The sequence below is a fragment of the Oncorhynchus keta genome, chromosome 33 (genome assembly GCF_023373465.1).
Source record: "Oncorhynchus keta strain PuntledgeMale-10-30-2019 chromosome 33, Oket_V2, whole genome shotgun sequence".
NCBI lineage: Eukaryota > Metazoa > Chordata > Actinopteri > Salmoniformes > Salmonidae > Oncorhynchus > Oncorhynchus keta.
Window position 1 is genome coordinate 18,483,461 of NC_068453.1, and position 26,753 is coordinate 18,510,213.

The 26,753-nt window shown below is 49.3% G+C and overlaps 1 long non-coding RNA gene across 6 annotated transcripts; it reads left to right on the plus strand.

Annotated features, from left to right (window-relative positions):
- LOC127914628 (uncharacterized) lies at window positions 1-26,753 on the plus strand. 6 transcript variants are annotated; one of them, XR_008089113.1, is made up of 3 exons: window positions 1-106; window positions 12,028-12,217; window positions 26,579-26,753. It is a non-coding gene; the product is annotated as an uncharacterized LOC127914628 (long non-coding RNA). The 6 variants fall into 6 exon arrangements; XR_008089114.1 differs by lacking the exon at window positions 1-106 and adding an exon at window positions 856-961; XR_008089115.1 differs by lacking the exon at window positions 1-106 and adding an exon at window positions 1,896-2,001.

Below are 26,753 nucleotides of genomic sequence, written 5' to 3' on the forward strand. Positions count from 1 at the left end.
ACTGAGAGAGGTTCTTACCCTCATTGGCTTCCAGTACCACTCTACAGCACTGAGAGAGGTTCTTACCCTCATTGGCTTCCAGTACCACTCTACAGCACTGAGAGAGGTTCTTACCCTCATTGGTTTCCAGAACCACTCTACAGCTCTGAGAGAGGTTCTTACCCTCATTTGCTTCCAGAACCACTCTACAGCTCTGACAGCGGTTCTTACCGCATTGGCTCCAAGTTCCACTCTACAGCACTGAGAGAGGTTCTTACCGCATTGGCTCCAAGTTCCACTCTACAGCTCTGAGAGAGGTTCTTACCGCATTGGCTCCAATTTCCACTCTACAGCTCTGAGAGAGATTCTTACTGCATTGGCTCCAAGTTCCACTCTACAGCTCTGAGAGAGATTCTTACCCGCATTGGCTCCAAGTTCCACTCTACAGCTATGAGAGAGGTTCTTACCGCATTGGCTTCCAGTATCACTCTACAGCACTGAGAGAGATTCTTACCCTCATTGGCTTCCAGTACCACTCTACAGCACTGAGAGAGGCTCTTACCCTCATTGGCTTCCAGTACCATTCTACAGCACTGAGAGAGGTTCTTACCCTCATTGGTTTCCAGAACCACTCTACAGCACTGAGAGAGGTTCTTACCCTCATTGGCTTCCAGTACCACTCTACAGCACTGAGAGAGGTTCTTACCCTCATTGGTTTCCAGAACCACTCTACAGCTCTGAGAGAGGTTCTTACCCTCATTGGCTTCCAGAACCACTCTACAGCTCTGAGAGCGGTTCTTACCGCATTGGCTCCAAGTTCCACTCTACAGCACTGAGAGGTTCTTACCGCATTTGCTTCCAGTATCACTCTACAGCACTGAGAGAGGTTCTTACCCTCATTGGCTTCCAGTACCACTCTACAGCACTGAGAGAGGTTCTTACCCTCATTGGCTTCCAGTACCACTCTACAGCACTGAGAGAGGTTCTTACCCTCATTGGTTTCCAGAACCACTCTACAGCTCTGAGAGAGGTTCTTACCCTCATTTGCTTCCAGAACCACTCTACAGCTCTGACAGCGGTTCTTACCGCATTGGCTCCAAGTTCCACTCTACAGCACTGAGAGAGGTTCTTACCGCATTGGCTCCAAGTTCCACTCTACAGCTCTGAGAGAGATTCTTACCGCATTGGCTCCAAGTTCCACTCTACAGCACTGAGAGAGGTTCTTACCGCATTAGCTCCAAGTTCCACTCTACAGCTCTGAGAGGTTCTTACCCTCATTGGCTCCAAGTTCCACTCTACAGCTGTGAGAGAGATTCTTACCGCATTGGCTCCAAGTTCTACTCTACAGCTCTGAGAGAGGTTCTTACCGCATTGGCTCCAAGTTCCACTCTACAGCTCTGAGAGAGTTTCTTACCACATTGGCTCCAAGTTCCACTCTACAGCTCTGAGAGAGTTTCTTACCGTGGCTCCAAGGTCCACTCTACAGCTCTGAGAGAGATTCTTACCCGCATTGGCTCCAAGTTCCACTCTACAGCTCTGAGAGAGATTCTTACCCGCATTGGCTCCAAGTTCCACTCTACAGCTCTGAGAGAGATTCTTACCCGCATTGGCTCCAAGTTCCACTCTACAGCTCTGAGAGAGATTCTTACCCGCATTGGCTCCAAGTTCCACTCTACAGCTCTGAGAGAGATTCTTACCGCATTGGCTCCAAGTTCCACTCTACAGCTCTGAGAGAGATTCTTACTGCATTGGCTCCAAGTTCCACTCTACAGCTCTGAGAGAGATTCTTACCCGCATTGGCTCCAAGTTCCACTCTACAGCTATGAGAGAGGTTCTTACCGCATTGGCTTCCAGTATCACTCTACAGCACTGAGAGAGGTTCTTACCCTCATTGGCTTCCAGTACCATTCTACAGCACTGAGAGAGGTTCTTACCCTCATTGGCTTCCAGTACCACTCTACAGCACTGAGAGAGGTTCTTACCCTCATTGGCTTCCAGTACCACTCTACAGCACTGAGAGAGGTTCTTACCCTCATTGGTTTCCAGAACCACTCTACAGCTCTGAGAGAGGTTCTTACCCGCATTGGCTCCAAGTTCGACTCTACAGCTCTTAGAGAGGTTCTTACCGCATTGGCTCCAAGTTCCACTCTACAGCTCTGAGAGAGATTCTTACCGCATTGGCTCCAAGTTCCACTCTACAGCACTGAGAGAGGTTCTTACCGCATTAGCTCCAAGTTCCACTCTACAGCTCTGAGAGAGGTTCTTACCCTCATTGGCTCCAAGTTCCACTCTACAGCTGTGAGAGAGATTCTTACCGCATTGGCTCCAAGTTCTACTCTACAGCTCTGAGAGAGGTTCTTACCGCATTGGCTCCAAGTTCCACTCTACAGCTCTGAGAGAGTTTCTTACCACATTGGCTCCAAGTTCCACTCTACAGCTCTGAGAGAGTTTCTTACCGCATTGGCTCCAAGGTCCACTCTACAGCTCTGAGAGAGATTCTTACCCGCATTGGCTCCAAGTTCCACTCTACAGCTCTGAGAGAGATTCTTACCCGCATTGGCTCCAAGTTCCACTCTACAGCTCTGAGAGAGATTCTTACCCGCATTGGCTCCAAGTTCCACTCTACAGCTCTGAGAGAGATTCTTACCCGCATTGGCTCCAAGTTCCACTCTACAGCTCTGAGAGAGATTCTTACCCGCATTGGCTCCAAGTTCGACTCTACAGCTCTGAGAGAGGTTCTTACTGCATTGGCTCCAAGTTCCACTCTACAGCTCTGAGAGAGATTCTTACCGCATTGGCTCCAAGTTCCACTCTACAGCTCTGAGAGAGATTCTTACCGCAATGGCTTCCAGTATCACTCTACAGCACTGAGAGAGGTTCTTACCCTCATTGGCTTCCAGTACCACTCTACAGCACTGACAGAGGTTCTTACCCTCATTGGCTTCCAGTACCACTCTACAGCACTGAGAGAGGTTCTTACCCTCATTGGTTTCCAGTACTACTCTACAGCACTGAGAGAGGTTCTTACCCTCATTGGTTTCCATAACCACTCTACAGCTCTGAGAGAGGTTCTTACCCTCATTGGCTTCCAGAACCACTCTACAGCTCTGAGAGCGGTTCTTACCGCATTGGCTCCAAGTTCCACTCTACAGCACTGAGAGAGGTTCTTACCGCATTGGCTTCAGTATCACTCTACAGCACTTGGTTCTTACCCTCAATGGCTTCCAGTACCACTCTACAGCACTGAGAGATTCTTACCTTCATTGGCTTCCAGTACCACTCTACAGCACTGAGAGAGGTTCTTACCCTCATTGGCTTCCAGTACCATTCTACAGCACTGACAGAGGTTCTTACCCTCATTGGCTTCCAGTACCACTCTACAGCACTGAGAGTGGTTCTTCCCCTCATTGGCTTCAGGACCACTCTACAGCACTGAGAGAGGTTCTTACCCTCATTGGTTTCCAGAACCACTCTACAGCTCTGAGAGAGGTTCTTACCGCATTGGCTCCAAGTTCCACTCTACATCACTGAGAGAGTATCTTACCGCATTGGCTCCAAGTTCCACTCTACAGCTCTGAGAGAGATTCTTACCGCATTGTCTCCAAGTTCCACTCTACAGCACTGAGAGAGGTTCTTACCGTATTGGCACCAAGTTCCACTCTACAGCTCTGAGAGAGGTTCTTACCCGCATTGGCTCCAAGTTCCACTCTACAGCTCTGAGAGAGATTCTTACTGCATTGGCTCCAAGTTCCACTCTACAGCTCTGAGAGAGATTCTTACCCGCATTGGCTCCAAGTTCCACTCTACAGCTATGAGAGAGGTTCTTACCGCATTGGCTTCCAGTATCACTCTACAGCACTGAGAGAGGTTCTTACCCTCATTGGCTTCCAGTACCACTCTACAGCACTGAGAGAGGCTCTTACCCTCATTGGCTTCCAGTACCATTCTACAGCACTGAGAGAGGTTCTTACCCTCATTGGTTTCCAGAACCACTCTACAGCACTGAGAGAGGTTCTTACCCTCATTGGCTTCCAGTACCACTCTACAGCACTGAGAGAGGTTCTTACCCTCATTGGTTTCCAGAACCACTCTACAGCTCTGAGAGAGGTTCTTACCCTCATTGGCTTCCAGAACCACTCTACAGCTCTGAGAGCGGTTCTTACCGCATTGGCTCCAAGTTCCACTCTACAGCACTGAGAGAGGTTCTTACCGCATTCGCTTCCAGTATCACTCTACAGCACTGAGAGAGGTTCTTACCCTCATTGGCTTCCAGTACCACTCTACAGCACTGAGAGAGGTTCTTACCCTCATTGGCTTCCAGTACCACTCTACAGCACTGAGAGAGGTTCTTACCCTCATTGGTTTCCAGAACCACTCTACAGCTCTGAGAGAGGTTCTTACCCTCATTGCTTCCAGAACCACTCTACAGCTCTGACAGCGGTTCTTACCGCATTGGCTCCAAGTTCCACTCTACAGCACTGAGAGAGGTTCTTCGCATTGGCTCCAAGTTCCACTCTACAGCTCTGAGAGAGATTCTTACCGCATTGGCTCCAAGTTCCACTCTACAGCACTGAGAGAGGTTCTTACCGCATTGGCTCCAAGTTCCACTCTACAGCTCTGAGAGAGGTTCTTACCCTCATTGGCTCCAAGTTCCACTCTACAGCTGTGAGAGAGATTCTTACCGCATTGGCTCCAAGTTCTACTCTACAGCTCTGAGAGAGGTTCTTACCGCATTGGCTCCAAGTTCCACTCTACAGCTCTGAGAGAGTTTCTTACCACATTGGCTCCAAGTTCCACTCTACAGCTCTGAGAGAGTTTCTTACCGCATTGGCTCCAAGGTCCACTCTACAGCTCTGAGAGAGATTCTTACCCGCATTGGCTCCAAGTTCCACTCTACAGCTCTGAGAGAGATTCTTACCCGTGGCTCCAAGTTCCACTCTACAGCTCTGAGAGAGATTCTTACCCTCATTGGCTTCCAGTACCACTCTACAGCACTGAGAGAAGTTCTTACCCTCATTGGCTTCCAGTACCATTCTACAGCTGTGAGAGAGATTCTTACCGCATTGGCTCCAAGTTCTACTCTACAGCTCTGAGAGAGGTTCTTCGCATTGGCTCCAAGTTCCACTCTACAGCTCTGAGAGAGTTTCTTACCACATTGGCTCCAAGTTCCACTCTACAGCTCTGAGAGAGTTTCTTACCACATTGGCTCCAAGTTCCACTCTACAGCTCTGAGAGGTTCTTCCAGTACCACTCTACAGCTTGGATTCTTACCCGCATTGGCCAGTACCACTCTACAGCACTGAGAGAGATTCTTACTGGCTCCAAGTTCCACTCTACAGAGAGATTCTTACCCGCATTGGCTCCAAGTTCCACTCTACAGCTCTGAGAGAGATTCTTACCCGCATTGGCTCCAAGTTCCACTCTACAGCTCTGAGAGAGATTCTTACCCGCATTGGCTCCAAGTTCCACTCTACAGCTCTGAGAGAGATTCTTACCCGCATTGGCTCCAAGTTCGACTCTACAGCTCTGAGAGGTTCTTACTGCATTGGCTCCAAGTTCCACTCTACAGCTCTGAGAGAGATTCTTACCCGCATTGGCTCCAAGTTCCACTCTACAGCTATGAGAGAGGTTCTTACCGCATTGGCTTCCAGTATCACTCTACAGCACTGAGAGAGGTTCTTACCCTCATTGGCTTCAGTACCATTCTACAGCACTGAGAGAGGTTCTTACCCTCATTGGCTTCCAGTACCACTCTACAGCACTGAGAGAGGTTCTTACCCTCATTGGCTTCCAGTACCACTCTACAGCACTGAGAGAGGTTCTTACCCTCAATGGCTTCCAGTACCACTCTACACCACTGAGAGAGATTCTTACCTTCATTGGCTTCCAGTTCCACTCTACAGCACTGAGAGAGGTTCTTACATTGGCTTCCAGTATCACTCTACAGCACTGAGAGAGGTTCTTACCCTCAATGGCTTCCAGTACCACTCTACACCACTGAGAGATTCTTACCTTCATTGGCTTCCAGTACCACTCTACAGCACTGAGAGAGGTTCTTACCCTCATTGGCTTCCAGTACCATTCTACAGCACTGACAGAGGTTCTTACCCTCATTGGCTTCCAGTACCACTCTACAGCACTGAGAGTGGTTCTTCCCCTCATTGGCTTCCAGTACCACTCTACAGCACTGAGAGAGGTTCTTACCCTCATTGGCTTCCAGTACCACTCTACAGCACTGAGAGAGGTTCTTACCCTCATTGGTTTCCATAACCACTCTACAGCTCTGAGAGAGGTTCTTACCCTCATTGGCTTCCAGAACCACTCTACAGCTCTGAGAGCGGTTCTTACCGCATTGGCTCCAAGTTCCACTCTACAGCACTGAGAGAGGTTCTTACCGCATTGGCTTCCAGTATCACTCTACAGCACTGAGAGAGGTTCTTACCCTCAATGGCTTCCAGTACCACTCTACAGCACTGAGAGAGGTTCTTACCTTCATTGGCTTCCAGTACCACTCTACAGCACTGAGAGAGGTTCTTACCCTCATTGGCTTCCAGTACCACTCTACAGCACTGAGAGAGGTTCTTACCCGCATTGGCTCCAAGTTCCACTCTACAGCTATGAGAGAGGTTCTTACCGCAATGGCTTCCAGTATCACTCTACAGCACTGAGAGAGGTTCTTACCCTCATTGGCTTCCAGTACCACTCTACAGCACTGACAGAGGTTCTTACCGCATTGGCTCCAAGTTCCACTCTACAGCTCTGAGAGAGATTCTTACCGCATTGGCCCCAAGTTCCACTCTACAGATCTGAGAGAGATTCTTACCCGTATTGGCCCCAAGTTCCACTCTACAGATCTGAGAGAGATTCTTACCCGCATTGGCTCCAAGTTCCACTCTACAGATCTGAGAGAGATTCTTACCGCATTGGCTCCAAGTTCCACTCTACAGCACTGAGAGAGGTTCTTACCACATTGGCTCCAAGTTCCACTCTACAGCTCTGAGAGAGGTTCTTACCCGCATTGGCTCCAAGTTCCACTCTACAGCACTGAGAGAGGTTCTTACCCACATTGGCTTCCAGTAACACTCTACAGCACTGAGAGAGGTTCTTACCCTCATTGGCTTCCAGTACCATTCTACAGCACTGAGAGAGGTTCTTACCCTCATTGGCTTCCAGTACCACTCTACAGCACTGAGAGAGGTTCTTACCCGCATTGGCTCCAGTACCACTCTACAGCACTGAGAGAGGTTCTTACCCTCAATGGCTTCCAGTACCACTCTACACCACTGAGAGAGATTCTTACCTTCATTGGCTTCCAGTTCCACTCTACAGCACTGAGAGAGGTTCTTACCGCATTGGCTTCCAGTACCACTCTACAGCACTGAGAGAGGTTCTTACCCTCATTGGCTTCCAGTACCATTCTACAGCACTGACAGAGGTTCTTACCCTCATTGGCTTCCAGTACCACTCTACAGCACTGAGAGTGGTTCTTCCCCTCATTGGCTTCCAGTACCACTCTACAGCACTGAGAGAGGTTCTTACCCTCATTGGCTTCCAGTACCACTCTACAGCACTGAGAGAGGTTCTTACCCTCATTGGTTTCCATAACCACTCTACAGCTCTGAGAGAGGTTCTTACCCTCATTGGCTTCCAGAACCACTCTACAGCTCTGAGAGAGTTCTTACCCTCAATGGCTTCCAGTACCACTCTACACCACTGAGAGAGATTCTTACCTTCATTGGCTTCCAGTTCCACTCTACAGCACTGAGAGAGGTTCTTACCCTCATTGGCTCCAGTACCATTCTACAGCACTGACAGACTAGTACCACTCTACAGCACTGAGAGAGGTTCTTCCCCTCATTGGCTTCCAGTACCACTCTACAGCACTGAGAGAGGTTCTTACCCACATTGGCTTCCAGTAACACTCTACAGCACTGAGAGAGGTTCTTACCCTCATTGGCTTCCAGTACCATTCTACAGCACTGAGAGAGGTTCTTACCCTCATTGGCTTCCAGTACCACTCTACAGCACTGAGAGAGGTTCTTACCCGCATTGGCTCCAAGTTCCACTCTACAGCTATGAGAGAGGTTCTTACCGCAATGGCTTCCAGTATCACTCTACAGCACTGAGAGAGGTTCTTACCCTCATTGGCTTCCAGTACCACTCTACAGCACTGACAGAGGTTCTTACCGCATTGGCTCCAAGTTCCACTCTACAGCACTGAGAGAGGTTCTTACCCTCATTGGCTTCCAGTACCATTCTACAGCACTGACAGAGGTTCTTACCCTCATTGGCTTCCAGTACCACTCTACAGCACTGAGAGTGGTTCAGCAGGACCACTCTACAGCACTGAGAGAGGTTCTTACCCGTGGTTTCAGAATTACAGCTCTGAGAGAGGTTCCAAGTTCCACTCTACAGCACTGAGAGAGTATCTTACCGCATTGGCTCCAAGTTCCACTCTACAGCTCTGAGAGAGGATTCTTACCGCATTGGCTCCAAGTTCCACTCTACAGCTCTGAGAGAGGTTCTTACCCTCATTGGCTCCAAGTTCCACTCTACAGCTTTGAGAGAGATTCTTACCGCATTGGCTCCAAGTTCTACTCTACAGCTCTGAGAGAGGTTCTTACCGCATTGGCTCCAAGTTCCACTCTACAGCTCTGAGAGAGTTTCTTACCACATTGGCTCCAAGTTCCACTCTACAGCTCTGAGAGAGTTTCTTACCGCATTGGCTCCAAGGTCCACTCTACAGCTCTGAGAGAGATTCTTACCCGCATTGGCTCCAAGTTCCACTCTACAGCTCTGAGAGAGATTCTTACCCGCATTGGCTCCAAGTTCCACTCTACAGCTCTGAGAGAGATTCTTACCCTCATTGGCTTCCAGTACCACTCTACAGCACTGAGAGAAGTTCTTACCGTCATTGGCTTCCAGTACCATTCTACAGCTGTGAGAGAGATTCTTACCGCATTGGCTCCAAGTTCTACTCTACAGCTCTGAGAGAGGTTCTTACCGCATTGGCTCCAAGTTCCACTCTACAGCTCTGAGAGAGTTTCTTACCACATTGGCTCCAAGTTCCACTCTACAGCTCTGAGAGAGTTTCTTACCGCATTGGCTCCAAGTTCCACTCTACAGCTCTGAGAGAGATTCTTACCCGCATTGGCTTCCAGTACCACTCTACAGCTCTGAGAGAGATTCTTACCCTCATTGGCTTCCAGTACCACTCTACAGCACTGAGAGAGGTTCTTACCCGCATTGGCTCCAAGTTCCACTCTACAGCTCTGAGAGAGATTCTTACCCGCATTGGCTCCAAGTTCCACTCTACAGCTCTGAGAGAGATTCTTACCCGCATTGGCTCCAAGTTCCACTCTACAGCTCTGAGAGAGATTCTTACCCGCATTGGCTCCAAGTTCCACTCTACAGCTCTGAGAGAGATTCTTACCCGCATTGGCTCCAAGTTCGACTCTACAGCTCTGAGAGAGGTTCTTACTGCATTGGCTCCAAGTTCCACTCTACAGCTCTGAGAGAGATTCTTACCCGCATTGGCTCCAAGTTCCACTCTACAGCTATGAGAGAGGTTCTTACCGCATTGGCTTCCAGTATCACTCTACAGCACTGAGAGAGGTTCTTACCCTCATTGGCTTCCAGTACCATTCTACAGCACTGAGAGAGGTTCTTACCCTCATTGGCTTCCAGTACCACTCTACAGCACTGAGAGAGGTTCTTACCCTCATTGGCTTCCAGTACCACTCTACAGCACTGAGAGAGGTTCTTACCCTCAATTGGCTTCCAGTACCACTCTACACCACTGAGAGAGATTCTTACCTTCATTGGCTTCCAGTTCCACTCTACAGCACTGAGAGAGGTTCTTACCGCATTGGCTTCCAGTATCACTCTACAGCACTGAGAGAGGTTCTTACCCTCAATGGCTTCCAGTACCACTCTACACCACTGAGAGAGATTCTTACCTTCATTGGCTTCCAGTACCACTCTACAGCACTGAGAGAGGTTCTTACCCTCATTGGCTTCCAGTACCATTCTACAGCACTGACAGAGGTTCTTACCCTCATTGGCTTCCAGTACCACTCTACAGCACTGAGAGTGGTTCTTCCCCTCATTGGCTTCCAGTACCACTCTACAGCACTGAGAGAGGTTCTTACCCTCATTGGCTTCCAGTACCACTCTACAGCACTGAGAGAGGTTCTTACCCTCATTGGTTTCCATAACCACTCTACAGCTCTGAGAGAGGTTCTTACCCTCATTGGCTTCCAGAACCACTCTACAGCTCTGAGAGCGGTTCTTACCGCATTGGCTCCAAGTTCCACTCTACAGCACTGAGAGAGGTTCTTACCGCATTGGCTTCCAGTATCACTCTACAGCACTGAGAGAGGTTCTTACCCTCAATGGCTTCCAGTACCACTCTACACCACTGAGAGAGATTCTTACCTTCATTGGCTTCCAGTACCACTCTACAGCACTGAGAGAGGTTCTTACCCTCATTGGCTTCCAGTACCATTCTACAGCACTGACAGAGGTTCTTACCCTCATTGGCTTCCAGTACCACTCTACAGCACTGAGAGTGGTTCTTCCCCTCATTGGCTTCCAGGACCACTCTACAGCACTGAGAGAGGTTCTTACCCTCATTGGTTTCCAGAACCACTCTACAGCTCTGAGAGAGGTTCTTACCGCATTGGCTCAAGTTCCACTCTACATCACTGAGAGAGTATCTTACCGCATTGGCTCCAAGTTCCACTCTACAGCTCTGAGAGAGATTCTTACCGCATTGTCTCCAAGTTCCACTCTACAGCACTGAGAGAGGTTCTTACCGTATTGGCTCCAAGTTCCACTCTACAGCTCTGAGAGAGGTTCTTACCCGCATTGGCTCCAAGTTCCACTCTACAGCTCTGAGAGAGATTCTTACTGCATTGGCTCCAAGTTCCACTCTACAGCTCTGAGAGAGATTCTTACCCGCATTGGCTCCAAGTTCCACTCTACAGCTATGAGAGAGGTTCTTACCGCATTGGCTTCCAGTATCACTCTACAGCACTGAGAGAGGTTCTTACCCTCATTGGCTTCCAGTACCACTCTACAGCACTGAGAGAGGCTCTTACCCTCATTGGCTTCCAGTACCATTCTACAGCACTGAGAGAGGTTCTTACCCTCATTGGTTTCCAGAACCACTCTACAGCACTGAGAGAGGTTCTTACCCTCATTGGCTTCCAGTACCACTCTACAGCACTGAGAGAGGTTCTTACCCTCATTGGTTTCCAGAACCACTCTACAGCTCTGAGAGAGGTTCTTACCCTCATTGGCTTCAGTACCACTCTACAGCACTGAGAGGTTCTTACCCTCAATGGCTTCCAGTACCACTCTACAGCACTGAGAGAGGTTCTTACCTTCATTGGCTTCCAGTTCCACTCTACAGCACTGAGAGAGGTTCTTACCGCATTGGCTTCCAGTATCACTCTACAGCACTGAGAGAGGTTCTTACCCTCATTGGCTTCCAGTACCACTCTACAGCACTGAGAGAGGTTCTTACCATCATCTGCTTCCAGTACCATTCTACAGCACTGAGAGAGATTCTTACCCTCATTGGCTTCCAGTACCACTCTACAGCACTGAGAGAGGTTCTTACCCTCATTGGCTTCCAGTACCACTCTACAGCACTGAGAGAGGTTCTTATCCTCATTGGTTTCCATAACCACTCTACAGCTCTGAGAGAGGTTCTTACCCTCATTGGCTTCCAGAACCACTCTACAGCTCTGAGAGAGGTTCTTACCCTCAATGGCTTCCAGTACCACTCTACAGCACTGAGAGAGGTTCTTACCCTCATTGGCTTCCAGTACCACTCTACAGCACTGAGAGAGGTTCTTACCCTCATTGGCTTCCAGTACCATTCTACAGCACTGACAGAGGTTCTTACCCTCATTGGCTTCTAGTACCACTCTACAGCACTGAGAGTGGTTCTTCCCCTCATTGGCTTCCAGTACCACTCTACAGCACTGAGAGAGGTTCTTACCCTCATTGGCTTCCAGTACCACTCTACAGCACTGAGAGGTTCTTACCCTCATTGGTTTCCATAACCACTCTACAGCTCTGAGAGAGGTTCTTACCCTCATTGGCTTCCAGAACCACTCTACAGCTCTGAGAGCGGTTCTTACCGCATTGGCTCCAAGTTCCACTCTACAGCACTGAGAGAGGTTCTTACCGCATTGGCTTCCAGTATCACTCTACAGCACTGAGAGAGGTTCTTACCCTCAATGGCTTCCAGTACCACTCTACACCACTGAGAGAGATTCTTACCTTCATTGGCTTCCAGTACCACTCTACAGCACTGAGAGAGGTTCTTACCCTCATTGGCTTCCAGTACCATTCTACAGCACTGACAGAGGTTCTTACCCTCATTGGCTTCCAGTACCACTCTACAGCACTGAGAGTGGTTCTTACCCTCATTGGCTTCCAGGACCACTCTACAGCACTGAGAGAGGTTCTTACCCTCATTGGTTTCCAGAACCACTCTACAGCTCTGAGAGAGGTTCTTACCGCATTGGCTCCAAGTTCCACTCTACAGCACTGAGTATCTTAGATTGGCTCCAAGTTCCACTCTACAGCTCTGAGAGAGATTACCGCATTGGCTCCAAGTTCCACTCTACAGCTCTGAGAGGTTCTTACCCTCATTGGCTCCAAGTTCCACTCTACAGCACTGAGAGAGATTCTTACCGCATTGGCTCCAAGTTCCACTCTACAGCTCTGAGAGAGGTTCTTACCGCATTGGCTCCAAGTTCACTCTACAGCTCTGAGAGAGTTTCTTACCACATTGGCTCCAAGTTCCACTCTACAGCTCTGAGAGAGTTTCTTACCGCATTGGCTCCAAGGTCCACTCTACAGCTCTGAGAGAGATTCTTACCCGCATTGGCTCCAAGTTCCACTCTACAGCTCTGAGAGAGATTCTTACCCGCATTGGCTCCAAGTTCCACTCTACAGCTCTGAGAGAGATTCTTACCCTCATTGGCTTCCAGTACCACTCTACAGCACTGAGAGAAGTTCTTACCGTCATTGGCTTCCAGTACCATTCTACAGCTGTGAGAGAGATTCTTACCGCATTGGCTCCAAGTTCTACTCTACAGCTCTGAGAGAGGTTCTTACCGCATTGGCTCCAAGTTCCACTCTACAGCTCTGAGAGAGTTTCTTACCACATTGGCTCCAAGTTCCACTCTACAGCTCTGAGAGAGTTTCTTACCGCATTGGCTCCAAGTTCCACTCTACAGCTCTGAGAGAGATTCTTACCCGCATTGGCTTCCAGTACCACTCTACAGCTCTGAGAGAGATTCTTACCCGCATTGGCTTCCAGTACCACTCTACAGCACTGAGAGAGATTCTTACCCGCATTGGCTCCAAGTTCCACTCTACAGCTCTGAGAGAGATTCTTACCCGCATTGGCTCCAAGTTCCACTCTACAGCTCTGAGAGAGATTCTTACCCGCATTGGCTCCAAGTTCCACTCTACAGCTCTGAGAGAGATTCTTACCCGCATTGGCTCCAAGTTCCACTCTACAGCTCTGAGAGAGATTCTTACCCGCATTGGCTCCAAGTTCGACTCTACAGCTCTGAGAGAGGTTCTTACTGCATTGGCTCCAAGTTCCACTCTACAGCTCTGAGAGAGATTCTTACCCGCATTGGCTCCAAGTTCCACTCTACAGCTATGAGAGAGGTTCTTACCGCATTGGCTTCCAGTATCACTCTACAGCACTGAGAGAGGTTCTTACCCTCATTGGCTTCCAGTACCATTCTACAGCACTGAGAGAGGTTCTTACCCTCATTGGCTTCCAGTACCACTCTACAGCACTGAGAGAGGTTCTTACCCTCATTGGCTTCCAGTACCACTCTACAGCACTGAGAGGTTCTTACCCTCAATGGCTTCCAGTACCACTCTACACCACTGAGAGAGATTCTTACCTTCATTGGCTTCCAGTTCCACTCTACAGCACTGAGAGAGGTTCTTACCGCATTGGCTTCCAGTATCACTCTACAGCACTGAGAGAGGTTCTTACCCTCAATGGCTTCCAGTACCACTCTACACCACTGAGAGAGATTCTTACCTTCATTGGCTTCCAGTACCACTCTACAGCACTGAGAGAGGTTCTTACCCTCATTGGCTTCCAGTACCATTCTACAGCACTGACAGAGGTTCTTACCCTCATTGGCTTCCAGTACCACTCTACAGCACTGAGAGTGGTTCTTCCCCTCATTGGCTTCCAGTACCACTCTACAGCACTGAGAGAGGTTCTTACCCTCATTGGCTTCCAGTACCACTCTACAGCACTGAGAGAGGTTCTTACCCTCATTGGTTTCCATAACCACTCTACAGCTCTGAGAGAGGTTCTTACCCTCATTGGCTTCCAGAACCACTCTACAGCTCTGAGAGCGGTTCTTACCGCATTGGCTCCAAGTTCCACTCTACAGCACTGAGAGAGGTTCTTACCGCATTGGCTTCCAGTATCACTCTACAGCACTGAGAGAGGTTCTTACCCTCAATGGCTTCCAGTACCACTCTACACCACTGAGAGAGATTCTTACCTTCATTGGCTTCCAGTACCACTCTACAGCACTGAGAGAGGTTCTTACCCTCATTGGCTTCCAGTACCATTCTACAGCACTGACAGAGGTTCTTACCCTCATTGGCTTCCAGTACCACTCTACAGCACTGAGAGTGGTTCTTCCCCTCATTGGCTTCCAGGACCACTCTACAGCACTGAGAGAGGTTCTTACCCTCATTGGTTTCCAGAACCACTCTACAGCTCTGAGAGAGGTTCTTACCGCATTGGCTCCAAGTTCCACTCTACATCACTGAGAGAGTATCTTACCGCATTGGCTCCAAGTTCCACTCTACAGCTCTGAGAGAGATTCTTACCGCATTGTCTCCAAGTTCCACTCTACAGCACTGAGAGAGGTTCTTACCGTATTGGCTCCAAGTTCCACTCTACAGCTCTGAGAGAGGTTCTTACCCGCATTGGCTCCAAGTTCCACTCTACAGCTCTGAGAGAGATTCTTACTGCATTGGCTCCAAGTTCCACTCTACAGCTCTGAGAGAGATTCTTACCCGCATTGGCTCCAAGTTCCACTCTACAGCTATGAGAGAGGTTCTTACCGCATTGGCTTCCAGTATCACTCTACAGCACTGAGAGAGGTTCTTACCCTCATTGGCTTCCAGTACCACTCTACAGCACTGAGAGAGGCTCTTACCCTCATTGGCTTCCAGTACCATTCTACAGCACTGAGAGAGGTTCTTACCCTCATTGGTTTCCAGAACCACTCTACAGCACTGAGAGAGGTTCTTACCCTCATTGGCTTCCAGTACCACTCTACAGCACTGAGAGAGGTTCTTACCCTCATTGGTTTCCAGAACCACTCTACAGCTCTGAGAGAGGTTCTTACCCTCATTGGCTTCCAGAACCACTCTACAGCTCTGAGAGCGGTTCTTACCGCATTGGCTCCAAGTTCCACTCTACAGCACTGAGAGAGGTTCTTACCGCATTGGCTTCCAGTATCACTCTACAGCACTGAGAGAGGTTCTTACCTCATTGGCTTCCAGTACCACTCTACAGCACTGAGAGAGGTTCTTACCCTCATTGGCTTCCAGTACCATTCTACAGCACTGAGAGAGGTTCTTACCCTCATTGGCTTCCAGTACCACTCTACAGCACTGAGAGAGGTTCTTACCCTCATTGGCTTCCAGTACCACTCTACAGCACTGAGAGAGGTTCTTACCCTCATTGGTTTCCAGAACCACTCTACAGCTCTGAGAGAGGTTCTTACCCTCATTTGCTTCCAGAACCACTCTACAGCTCTGACAGCGGTTCTTACCGCATTGGCTCCAAGTTCCACTCTACAGCACTGAGAGAGGTTCTTACCGTATTGGCTCCAAGTTCCACTCTACAGCTCTGAGAGAGGTTCTTACCCGCATTGGCTCCAAGTTCCACTCTACAGCTCTGAGAGAGATTCTTACTGCATTGGCTCCAAGTTCCACTCTACAGCTCTGAGAGAGATTCTTACCCGCATTGGCTCCAAGTTCCACTCTACAGCTATGAGAGAGGTTCTTACCGCATTGGCTTCCAGTATCACTCTACAGCACTGAGAGAGGTTCTTACCCTCATTGGCTTCCAGTACCACTCTACAGCACTGAGAGAGGTTCTTACCCTCATTGGCTTCCAGTACCACTCTACAGCACTGAGAGAGGTTCTTACCCTCATTGGCTTCCAGTACCACTCTACAGCACTGAGAGAGGTTCTTACCCTCATTGGCTTCCAGTACCACTCTACAGCACTGAGAGAGGTTCTTACCCTCATTGGTTTCCAGAACCACTCTACAGCTCTGAGAGAGGTTCTTACCCTCATTGGCTTCCAGAACCACTCTACAGCTCTGAGAGCGGTTCTTACCGCATTGGCTCCAAGTTCCACTCTACAGCACTGAGAGAGGTTCTTACCGCATTGGCTTCCAGTATCACTCTACAGCACTGAGAGAGGTTCTTACCCTCATTGGCTTCCAGTACCACTCTACAGCACTGAGAGAGGTTCTTACCCTCATTGGCTTCCAGTACCATTCTACAGCACTGAGAGAGGTTCTTACCCTCATTGGCTTCCAGTACCACTCTACAGCACTGAGAGAGGTTCTTACCCTCATTGGCTTCCAGTACCACTCTACAGCACTGAGAGAGGTTCTTACCCTCATTGGTTTCCAGAACCATTGGCTTCCAGAACCACTCTACAGCTCTGAGAGAGTTTCTTACCCGCATTGGCTCCAAGTTCGACTCTACAGCTCTTAGAGAGGTTCTTACCGCATTGGCTCCAAGTTCCACTCTACAGCTCTGAGAGAGATTCTTACCGCATTGGCTCCAAGTTCCACTCTACAGCACTGAGAGAGGTTCTTACCGCATTGGCTCCAAGTTCCACTCTACAGCTCTGAGAGAGGTTCTTACCCTCATTGGCTCCAAGTTCCACTCTACAGCTGTGAGAGAGATTCTTACCGCATTGGCTCCAAGTTACTCTACAGCTCTGAGAGAGGTTCTTACCGCATTGGCTCCAAGTTCCACTCTACAGCTCTGAGAGAGTTTCTTACCACATTGGCTCCAAGTTCCACTCTACAGCTCTGAGAGAGTTTCTTACCGCATTGGCTCCAAGTTCCACTCTACAGCACTGAGAGAGGTTCTTACCCGCATTGGCTCCAAGTTCCACTCTACAGCTCTGAGAGAGATTCTTACCCGCATTGGCTCCAAGTTCCACTCTACAGCACTGAGAGAGATTCTTACCCGCATTGGCTCCAAGTTCCACTCTACAGCTCTGAGAGAGATTCTTACCCGCATTGGCTCCAAGTTCCACTCTACAGCTCTGAGAGAGATTCTTGCATTGGCTCCAAGTTCGACTCTACAGCTCTGAGAGAGGTTCTTACTGCATTGGCTCCAAGTTCCACTCTACAGCTCTGAGAGAGATTCTTACCCGCATTGGCTCCAAGTTCCACTCTACAGCTATGAGAGAGGTTCTTACCGCATTGGCTTCCAGTATCACTCTACAGCACTGAGAGAGGTTCTTACCCTCATTGGCTTCCAGTACCATTCTACAGCACTGAGAGAGGTTCTTACCCTCATTGGCTTCCAGTACCACTCTACAGCACTGAGAGAGGTTCTTACCCTCATTGGCTTCCAGTACCACTCTACAGCACTGAGAGAGGTTCTTACCCTCATTGGTTTCCATAACCACTCTACAGCTCTGAGAGAGGTTCTTACCCTCATTGGCTTCCAGAACCACTCTACAGCTCTGAGAGCGGTTCTTACCGCATTGGCTCCAAGTTCCACTCTACAGCACTGAGAGAGGTTCTTACCGCATTGGCTTCCAGTATCACTCTACAGCACTGAGAGAGGTTCTTACCCTCAATGGCTTCCAGTACCACTCTACAGCACTGAGAGAGGTTCTTACCTTCATTGGCTTCCAGTACCACTCTACAGCACTGAGAGAGGTTCTTACCCTCATTGGCTTCCAGTACCATTCTACAGCACTGACAGAGGTTCTTACCCTCATTGGCTTCCAGTACCACTCTACAGCACTGAGAGTGGTTCTTCCCCTCATTGGCTTCCAGGACCACTCTACAGCACTGAGAGAGGTTCTTACCCTCATTGGTTTCCAGAACCACTCTACAGCTCTGAGAGGTTCTTACCGCATTGGCTCCAAGTTCACTCTACATCACTGAGAGAGTATCTTACCGCATTGGGCTCTACAGCTCAGGTTCTTAGCATTGACTCCAAGTTCCACTCTACAGCTCTGAGAGAGATTCTTACCGCATTGGCTCCAAGTTCCACTCTACAGCTCTGAGAGAGGTTCTTACCGCATTGGCTCCAAGTTCCACTCTACAGCTCTGAGAGAGGTTCTTACCGCATTGGCTCCAAGTTCCACTCTACAGCTCTGAGAGAGGTTCTTACCGCATTGGCTCCAAGTTCCACTCTACAGCTCTGAGAGAGATTCTTACTGCATTGGCTCCAAGTTCCACTCTACAGCTCTGAGAGAGATTCTTACCCGCATTGGCTCCAAGTTCCACTCTACAGCTATGAGAGAGGTTCTTACCGCATTGGCTTCCAGTATCACTCTACAGCACTGAGAGAGGTTCTTACCCTCATTGGCTTCCAGTACCACTCTACAGCACTGAGAGAGGTTCTTACCCTCATTGGCAGTACCACTCTACAGCACTGAGAGAGGTTCTTGCCCTCATTGGTTTCCAGAACCACTCTACAGCTCTGAGAGAGAATCTTACCCTCATTGGCTTCCAGAACCACTCTACAGCTCTGAGAGCGGTTCTTACCGCATTGGTTCCAAGTTCCACTCTACAGCACTGAGAGAGGTTCTTACCGCGTGGCTTCCAGTATCACTCTACAGCACTGAGAGAGATTCTTACCCTCATTGGCTTCCAGTACCACTCTACAGCACTGAGAGAGTTCTTACCCTCATTGGCTTCCAGTACCATTCTACAGCACTGAGAGAGGTTCTTACCCTCATTGGCTTCCAGTACCACTCTACAGCACAGGTTCTTACCCTCATTGGCTTCCAGTACCACTCTACAGCACTGAGAGAGGTTCTTACCCTCATTGGCTTCCAGTACCACTCTACAGCACTGAGAGAGGTTCTTACCCTCATTGGTTCCCATAACCACTCTACAGCTCTGAGAGAGGTTCTTACCCTCATTGGCTTCCAGAACCACTCTACAGCTCTGAGAGCGGTTCTTACCGCATTGGCTCCAAGTTCCACTCTACAGCACTGAGAGAGGTTCTTACCGCATTGGCTTCCAGTATCACTCTACAGCACTGAGAGAGGTTCTTACCCTCAATGGCTTCCAGTACCACTCTACAGCACTGAGAGAGATTCTTACCTTCATTGGCTTCCAGTACCACTCTACAGCACTGAGAGAGGTTCTTACCCTCATTGGCTTCCAGTACCATTCTACAGCACTGACAGAGGTTCTTACCCTCATTGGCTTCCAGTACCACTCTACAGCACTGAGAGTGGTTCTTCCCCTCATTGGCTTCCAGGACCACTCTACAGCACTGAGAGAGGTTCTTACCCTCGTGGTTTCCAGAACCACTCTACAGCTCTGAGAGAGGTTCTTACCGCATTGGCTCCAAGTTCCACTCTACATCACTGAGAGAGTATCTTACCGCATTGGCTCCAAGTTCCACTCTACAGCTCTGAGAGAGGTTCTTACCCGCATTGACTCCAAGTTCCACTCTACAGCTCTGAGAGAGATTCTTACCCGCATTGGCTCCAAGTTCGACTCTACAGCTCTGAGAGAGGTTCTTACCGTGGCTCCAAGTTCCACTCTACAGCACTGAGAGAGGTTCTTACCGTATTGGCTCCAAGTTCCACTCTACAGCTCTGAGAGAGGTTCTTACCGCATTGGCTCCAAGTTCCACTCTACAGCTCTGAGAGAGATTCTTACTGCATTGGCTCCAAGTTCCACTCTACAGCTCTGAGAGAGATTCTTACCCGCATTGGCTCCAAGTTCCACTCTACAGCTATGAGAGAGGTTCTTACCGCATTGGCTTCCAGTATCACTCTACAGCACTGAGAGAGGTTCTTACCCTCATTGGCTTCCAGTACCACTCTACAGCACTGAGAGAGGTTCTTACCCTCATTGGCTTCCAGTACCACTCTACAGCACTGAGAGAGGTTCTTGCCCTCATTGGTTTCCAGAACCACTCTACAGCTCTGAGAGAGGTTCTTACCCTCATTGGCTTCCAGAACCACTCTACAGCTCTGAGAGCGGTTCTTACCGCATTGGTTCCAAGTTCCACTCTACAGCACTGAGAGAGGTTCTTACCGCATTGGCTTCCAGTATCACTCTACAGCACTGAGAGAGATTCTTACCCTCATTGGCTTCCAGTACCACTCTACAGCACTGAGAGAAGTTCTTACCCTCATTGGCTTCCAGTACCATTCTACAGCACTGAGAGAGGTTCTTACCCTCATTGGCTTCCAGTACCACTCTACAGCACTGAGAGAGGTTCTTACCCTCATTGGCTTCCAGTATCACTCTACAGCACTGAGAGAGGTTCTTACCCTCATTGGTTTCCAGAACCACTCTACAGCTCTGAGAGAGGTTCTTACCCTCATTGGCTTCCAGAACCACTCTACAGCTCTGAGAGCGGTTCTTACCGCATTGGCTCCAAGTTCAACTCTACAGCACTGAGAGAGGTTCTTACCGCATTGGCTCCAAGTTCCACTCTACAGCACTGAGAGAGGTTCTTACCCTCATTGGCTTCCAGTACCACTCTACAGCACTGAGAGAGGTTCTTACCCACATTGGCTTCCAGTACCATTCTACAGCACTGAGAGAGGTTCTTACCCTCATTGGCTTCCAGTACCACTCTACAGCACTGAGAGAGGTTCTTACCCTCATTGGTTTCCAGAACCACTCTACAGCTCTGAGAGAGGTTCTTACCCTCATTGGCTTCCAGAACCACTCTACAGCTCTGAGAGCGGTTCTTACCGCATTGGCTCCAAGTTCCACTCTACAGCACTGAGAGAGGTTCTTACCGCATTGGCTCCAAGTTCCACTCTAAAGCTCTGAGAGAGATTCTTACCGCATTGGCTCCAAGTTCCACTCTACAGCACTGAGAGAGGTTCTTACCGCATTGGCTCCAAGTTCCACTCTACAGCTCTGAGAGAGGTTCTTACCCTCATTGGCTCCAAGTTCCACTCTACAGCTGTGAGAGAGATTCTTACCGCATTGGCTCCAAGTTCTACTCTACAGCTCTGAGAGAGGTTCTTACCGCATTGGCTCCAAGTTCCACTCTACAGCTCTGAGAGAGTTTCTTACCACATTGGCTCCAAGTTCCACTCTACAGCTCTGAGAGAGTTTCTTACCGCATTGGCTCCAAGGTCCACTCTACAGCTCTGAGAGAGATTCTTACCCGCATTGGCTCCAAGTTCCACTTTACAGCTCTGAGAGAGATTCTTACCCGCATTGGCTCCAAGTTCCACTCTACAGCTCTGAGAGAGATTCTTACCCGCATTGGCTCCAAGTTCGACTCTACAGCTCTGAGAGAGGTTCTTACCGCATTGGCTCCAAGTTCCACTCTACAGCTCTGAGAGAGGTTCTTACTGCATTGGCTCCAAGTTCCACTCTACAGCTCTGAGAGAGATTCTTACCCGCATTGGCTTCCAGTACCATTCTACAGCACTGAGAGAGGTTCTTACCCTCATTGGCTTCCAGTACCACTCTACAGCACTGAGAGAGGTTCTTACCCTCATTGGTTTCCATAACCACTCTACAGCTCTGAGAGAGGGTCTTACCCTCATTGGCTTCCAGTACCACTCTACAGCACTGAGAGAGGTTCTTACCGCATTGGCTCAAAGTTCCACTCTACAGCTCTGAGAGAAGTTCTTACTGCATTGGCTCCAAGTTCCACTCTACAGCTCTGAGAGAGATTCTTACCCGCATTGGCTTCCAGTACCATTCTACAGCACTGAGAGAGGTTCTTACCCTCATTGGCTTCCAGTACCACTCTACAGCACTGAGAGAGGTTCTTACCCTCATTGGTTTCCATAACCACTCTACAGCTCTGAGAGAGGTTCTTACCCTCATTGGCTTCCAGTACCACTCTACAGCTCTGAGAGAGGTTCTTACCGCATTGGCTCCAAGTTCCACTCTACAGCTCTGAGAGAGGTTCTTACTGCATTGGCTCCAAGTTCCACTCTACAGCTCTGAGAGAGATTCTTGCCCGCATTGGCTTCCAGTACCATTCTACAGCACTGAGAGAGGTTCTTACCCTCATTGGCTCCAAGTTCCACTCTACAGCTCTGAGAGAGATTCTTACCCGCATTGGCTCCAAGTTCGACTCTACAGCTCTGAGAGAGGTTCTTACCGCATTGGCTCCAAGTTCCACTCTACAGCTCTGAGAGAGGTTCTTACCTGCATTGGCTCCAAGTTCCACTCTACAGCTCTGAGAGAGATTCTTACCCGCATTGGCTTCCAGTACCATTCTACAGCACTGAGAGAGGTTCTTACCCTCATTGGCTTCCAGTACCACTCTACAGCACTGAGAGAGGTTCTTACCCTCATTGGTTTCCATAACCACTCTACAGCTCTGAGAGAGGTCTTACCCTCATTGGCTTCCAGTACCACTCTACAGCACTGAGAGAGTTCACTGGCTCAAGTTCCACTCTACAGCTCTGAGAGGTTCTTACTGCATTGGCTCCAAGTTCCACTCTACAGCTCTGAGAGAGATTCTTACCGCATTGGCTTCCAGTACCATTCTACAGCACTGAGAGAGGTTCTTACCCTCATTGGCTTCCAGTACCACTCTACAGCACTGAGAGAGGTTCTTACCCTCATTGGTTTCCATAACCACTCTACAGCTCTGAGAGAGGTTCTTACCCTCATTGGCTTCCAGTACCACTCTACAGCACTGAGAGAGTTCTTACCGCATTGGCTCCAAGTTCCACTCTACAGCTCTGAGAGAGGTTCTTACTGCATTGGCTCCAAGTTCCACTCTACAGCTCTGAGAGAGATTCTTACCCTCATTGGCTTCCAGTACCATTCTACAGCACTGAGAGAGGTTCTTACCCTCATTGGCTTCCAGTACCACTCTACAGCACTGAGAGGTTCTTACCCTCATTGGCTTCCAGTACCACTCTACAGCACTGAGAGAGGTTCTTACCCTCATTGGTTCCCATAACCACTCTACAGCTCTGAGAGAGGTTCTTACCCTCATTGGCTTCCAGAACCACTCTACAGCTCTGAGAGCGGTTCTTACCGCGTGGCTCCAAGTTCCACTCTACAGCACTGAGAGAGGTTCTTACCGCATTGGCTTCCAGTATCACTCTACAGCACTGAGAGAGGTTCTTACCCTCAATGGCTTCCAGTACCACTCTACAGCACTGAGAGAGGTTCTTACCTTCATTGGCTTCCAGTACCACTCTACAGCACTGAGAGAGGTTCTTACCCTCATTGGCTTCCAGTACCATTCTACAGCACTGACAGAGGTTCTTACCCTCATTGGCTTCCAGTACCACTCTACAGCACTGAGAGTGGTTCTTCCCCTCATTGGCTTCCAGGACCACTCTACAGCACTGAGAGAGGTTCTTACCCTCATTGGTTTCCAGAACCACTCTACAGCTCTGAGAGAGGTTCTTACCGCATTGGCTCCAAGTTCCACTCTACATCACTGAGAGAGTATCTTACCGCATTGGCTCCAAGTTCCACTCTACAGCTCTGAGAGAGGTTCTTACCCGCATTGACTCCAAGTTCCACTCTACAGCTCTGAGAGAGATTCTTACCCGCATTGGCTCCAAGTTCGACTCTACAGCTCTGAGAGAGGTTCTTACCGCGTGGCTCCAAGTTCCACTCTACAGCACTGAGAGAGGTTCTTACCGTATTGGCTCCAAGTTCCACTCTACAGCTCTGAGAGAGGTTCTTACCCGCATTGGCTCCAAGTTCCACTCTACAGCTCTGAGAGAGATTCTTACTGCATTGGCTCCAAGTTCCACTCTACAGCTCTGAGAGAGATTCTTACCCGCATTGGCTCCAAGTTCCACTCTACAGCTATGAGAGAGGTTCTTACCGCATTGGCTTCCAGTATCACTCTACAGCACTGAGAGAGGTTCTTACCCTCATTGGCTTCCAGTACCACTCTACAGCACACTGAGAGGTTCTTACCCTCATTGGCTTCAGTACCACTCTACAGCACTGAGAGAGGTTCTTGCCCTCATTGGTTTCCAGAACCACTCTACAGCTCTGAGAGAGGTTCTTACCCTCATTGGCTTCCAGAACCACTCTACAGCTCTGAGAGCGGTTCTTACCGCATTGGTTCCAAGTTCCACTCTACAGCACTGAGAGAGGTTCTTACCGCATTGGCTTCCAGTATCACTCTACAGCACTGAGAGAGATTCTTACCCTCATTGGCTTCCAGTACCACTCTACAGCACTGAGAGAAGTTCTTACCCTCATTGGCTTCCAGTACCATTCTACAGCACTGAGAGAGGTTCTTACCCTCATTGGCTTCCAGTACCACTCTACAGCACTGAGAGAGGTTCTTACCCTCATTGGCTTCCAGTACCACTCTACAGCACTGAGAGAGGTTCTTACCCTCATTGGTTTCCAGAACCACTCTACAGCTCTGAGAGAGGTTCTTACCCTCATTGGCTTCCAGAACCACTCTACAGCTCTGAGAACGGTTCTTACCGCATTGGCTCCAAGTTCCACTCTACAGCACTGAGAGAGGTTCTTACCGCATTGGCTTCCAGTACCACTCTACAGCACTGAGAGAGGTTCTTACCCTCATTGGCTTCCAGTACCATTCTACAGCACTGAGAGAGGTTCTTACCCTCATTGGCTTCCAGTACCACTCTACAGCACTGAGAGAGGTTCTTACCCTCATTGGCTTCCAGTACCACTCTACAGCACTGAGAGAGGTTCTTACCCTCATTGGTTTTCAGAACCACTCTACAGCTCTGAGAGAGGTTCTTACCCTCATTGGCTTCCAGAACCACTCTACAGCTCTGAGAGCGGTTCTTACCGCATTGGCTCCAAGTTCCACTCTACAGCACTGAGAGAGGTTCTTACCGCATTGGCTCCAAGTTCCACTCTACAGCTCTGAGAGAGATTCTTACCGCATTGGCTCCAAGTTCCACTCTACAGCACTGAGAGAGGTTCTTACCGCATTGGCTCCAAGTTCCACTCTACAGCTCTGAGAGAGGTTCTTACCCTCATTGGCTCCAAGTTCCACTCTACAGCTGTGAGAGAGATTCTTACCGCATTGGCTCCAAGTTCACTCTACAGCTCTGAGAGGTTCTTACCGCATTGGCTCCAAGTTCCACTCTACAGCTCTGAGAGTTTCTTACCACATTGGCTCCAAGTTCCACTCTACAGCTCTGAGAGAGTTTCTTACCGCATTGGCTCCAAGGTCCACTCTACAGCTCTGAGAGAGATTCTTACCCGCATTGGCTCCAAGTTCCACTTTACAGCTCTGAGAGAGATTCTTACCCGCATTGGCTCCAAGTTCCACTCTACAGCTCTGAGAGAGATTCTTACCCGCATTGGCTCCAAGTTCGACTCTACAGCTCTGAGAGAGGTTCTTACCGCATTGGCTCCAAGTTCCACTCTACAGCTCTGAGAGAGGTTCTTACTGCATTGGCTCCAAGTTCCACTCTACAGCTCTGAGAGAGATTCTTACCCGCATTGGCTTCCAGTACCATTCTACAGCACTGAGAGAGGTTCTTACCCTCATTGGCTTCCAGTACCACTCTACAGCACTGAGAGAGGTTCTTACCCTCATTGGTTTCCATAACCACTCTACAGCTCTGAGAGAGGGTCTTACCCTCATTGGCTTCCAGTACCACTCTACAGCACTGAGAGAGGTTCTTACCGCATTGGCTCAAAGTTCCACTCTACAGCTCTGAGAAGTTCTTACTGCATTGGCTCCAAGTTCCACTCTACAGCTCTGAGAGAGATTCTTACCCGCATTGGCTTCCAGTACCATTCTACAGCACTGAGAGAGGTTCTTACCCTCATTGGCTTCCAGTACCACTCTACAGCACTGAGAGAGGTTCTTACCCTCATTGGTTTCCATAACCACTCTACAGCTCTGAGAGAGGTTCTTACCCTCATTGGCTTCCAGTACCACTCTACAGCACTGAGAGAGGTTCTTACCGCATTGGCTCCAAGTTCCACTCTACAGCTCTGAGAGAGGTTCTTACTGCATTGGCTCCAAGTTCCACTCTACAGCTCTGAGAGAGATTCTTGCCCGCATTGGCTTCCAGTACCATTCTACAGCACTGAGAGAGGTTCTTACCCTCATTGGCTTCCAGTACCACTCTACAGCACTGAGAGAGGTTCTTACCCTCATTGGCTTCCAGTACCACTCTACAGCACTGAGAGAGGTTCTTATCCTCACTGGTTTCCATAACCACTCTACAGCTCTGAGAGAGGTTCTTACCCTCATTGGCTTCCAGAACCACTCTACAGCACTGAGAGAGGTTCTTACCCTCATTGGCTTCCAGTACCACTCGACAGCACTGAGAGAGGTTCTTACCGCATTGGCTTCCAGTATCACTCTACAGCACTGAGAGGTTCTTACCCTCAATGGCTTCCAGTACCACTCTACAGCACTGAGAGAGGTTCTTACCCTCATTTGCTTCCAGTACCACTCTACAGCACTGAGAGAGGTTCTTACCCTCATTGGCTTCCAGTACCATTCTACAGCACTGAGAGAGGTTCTTACCCTCATTGGCTTCCAGTACCACT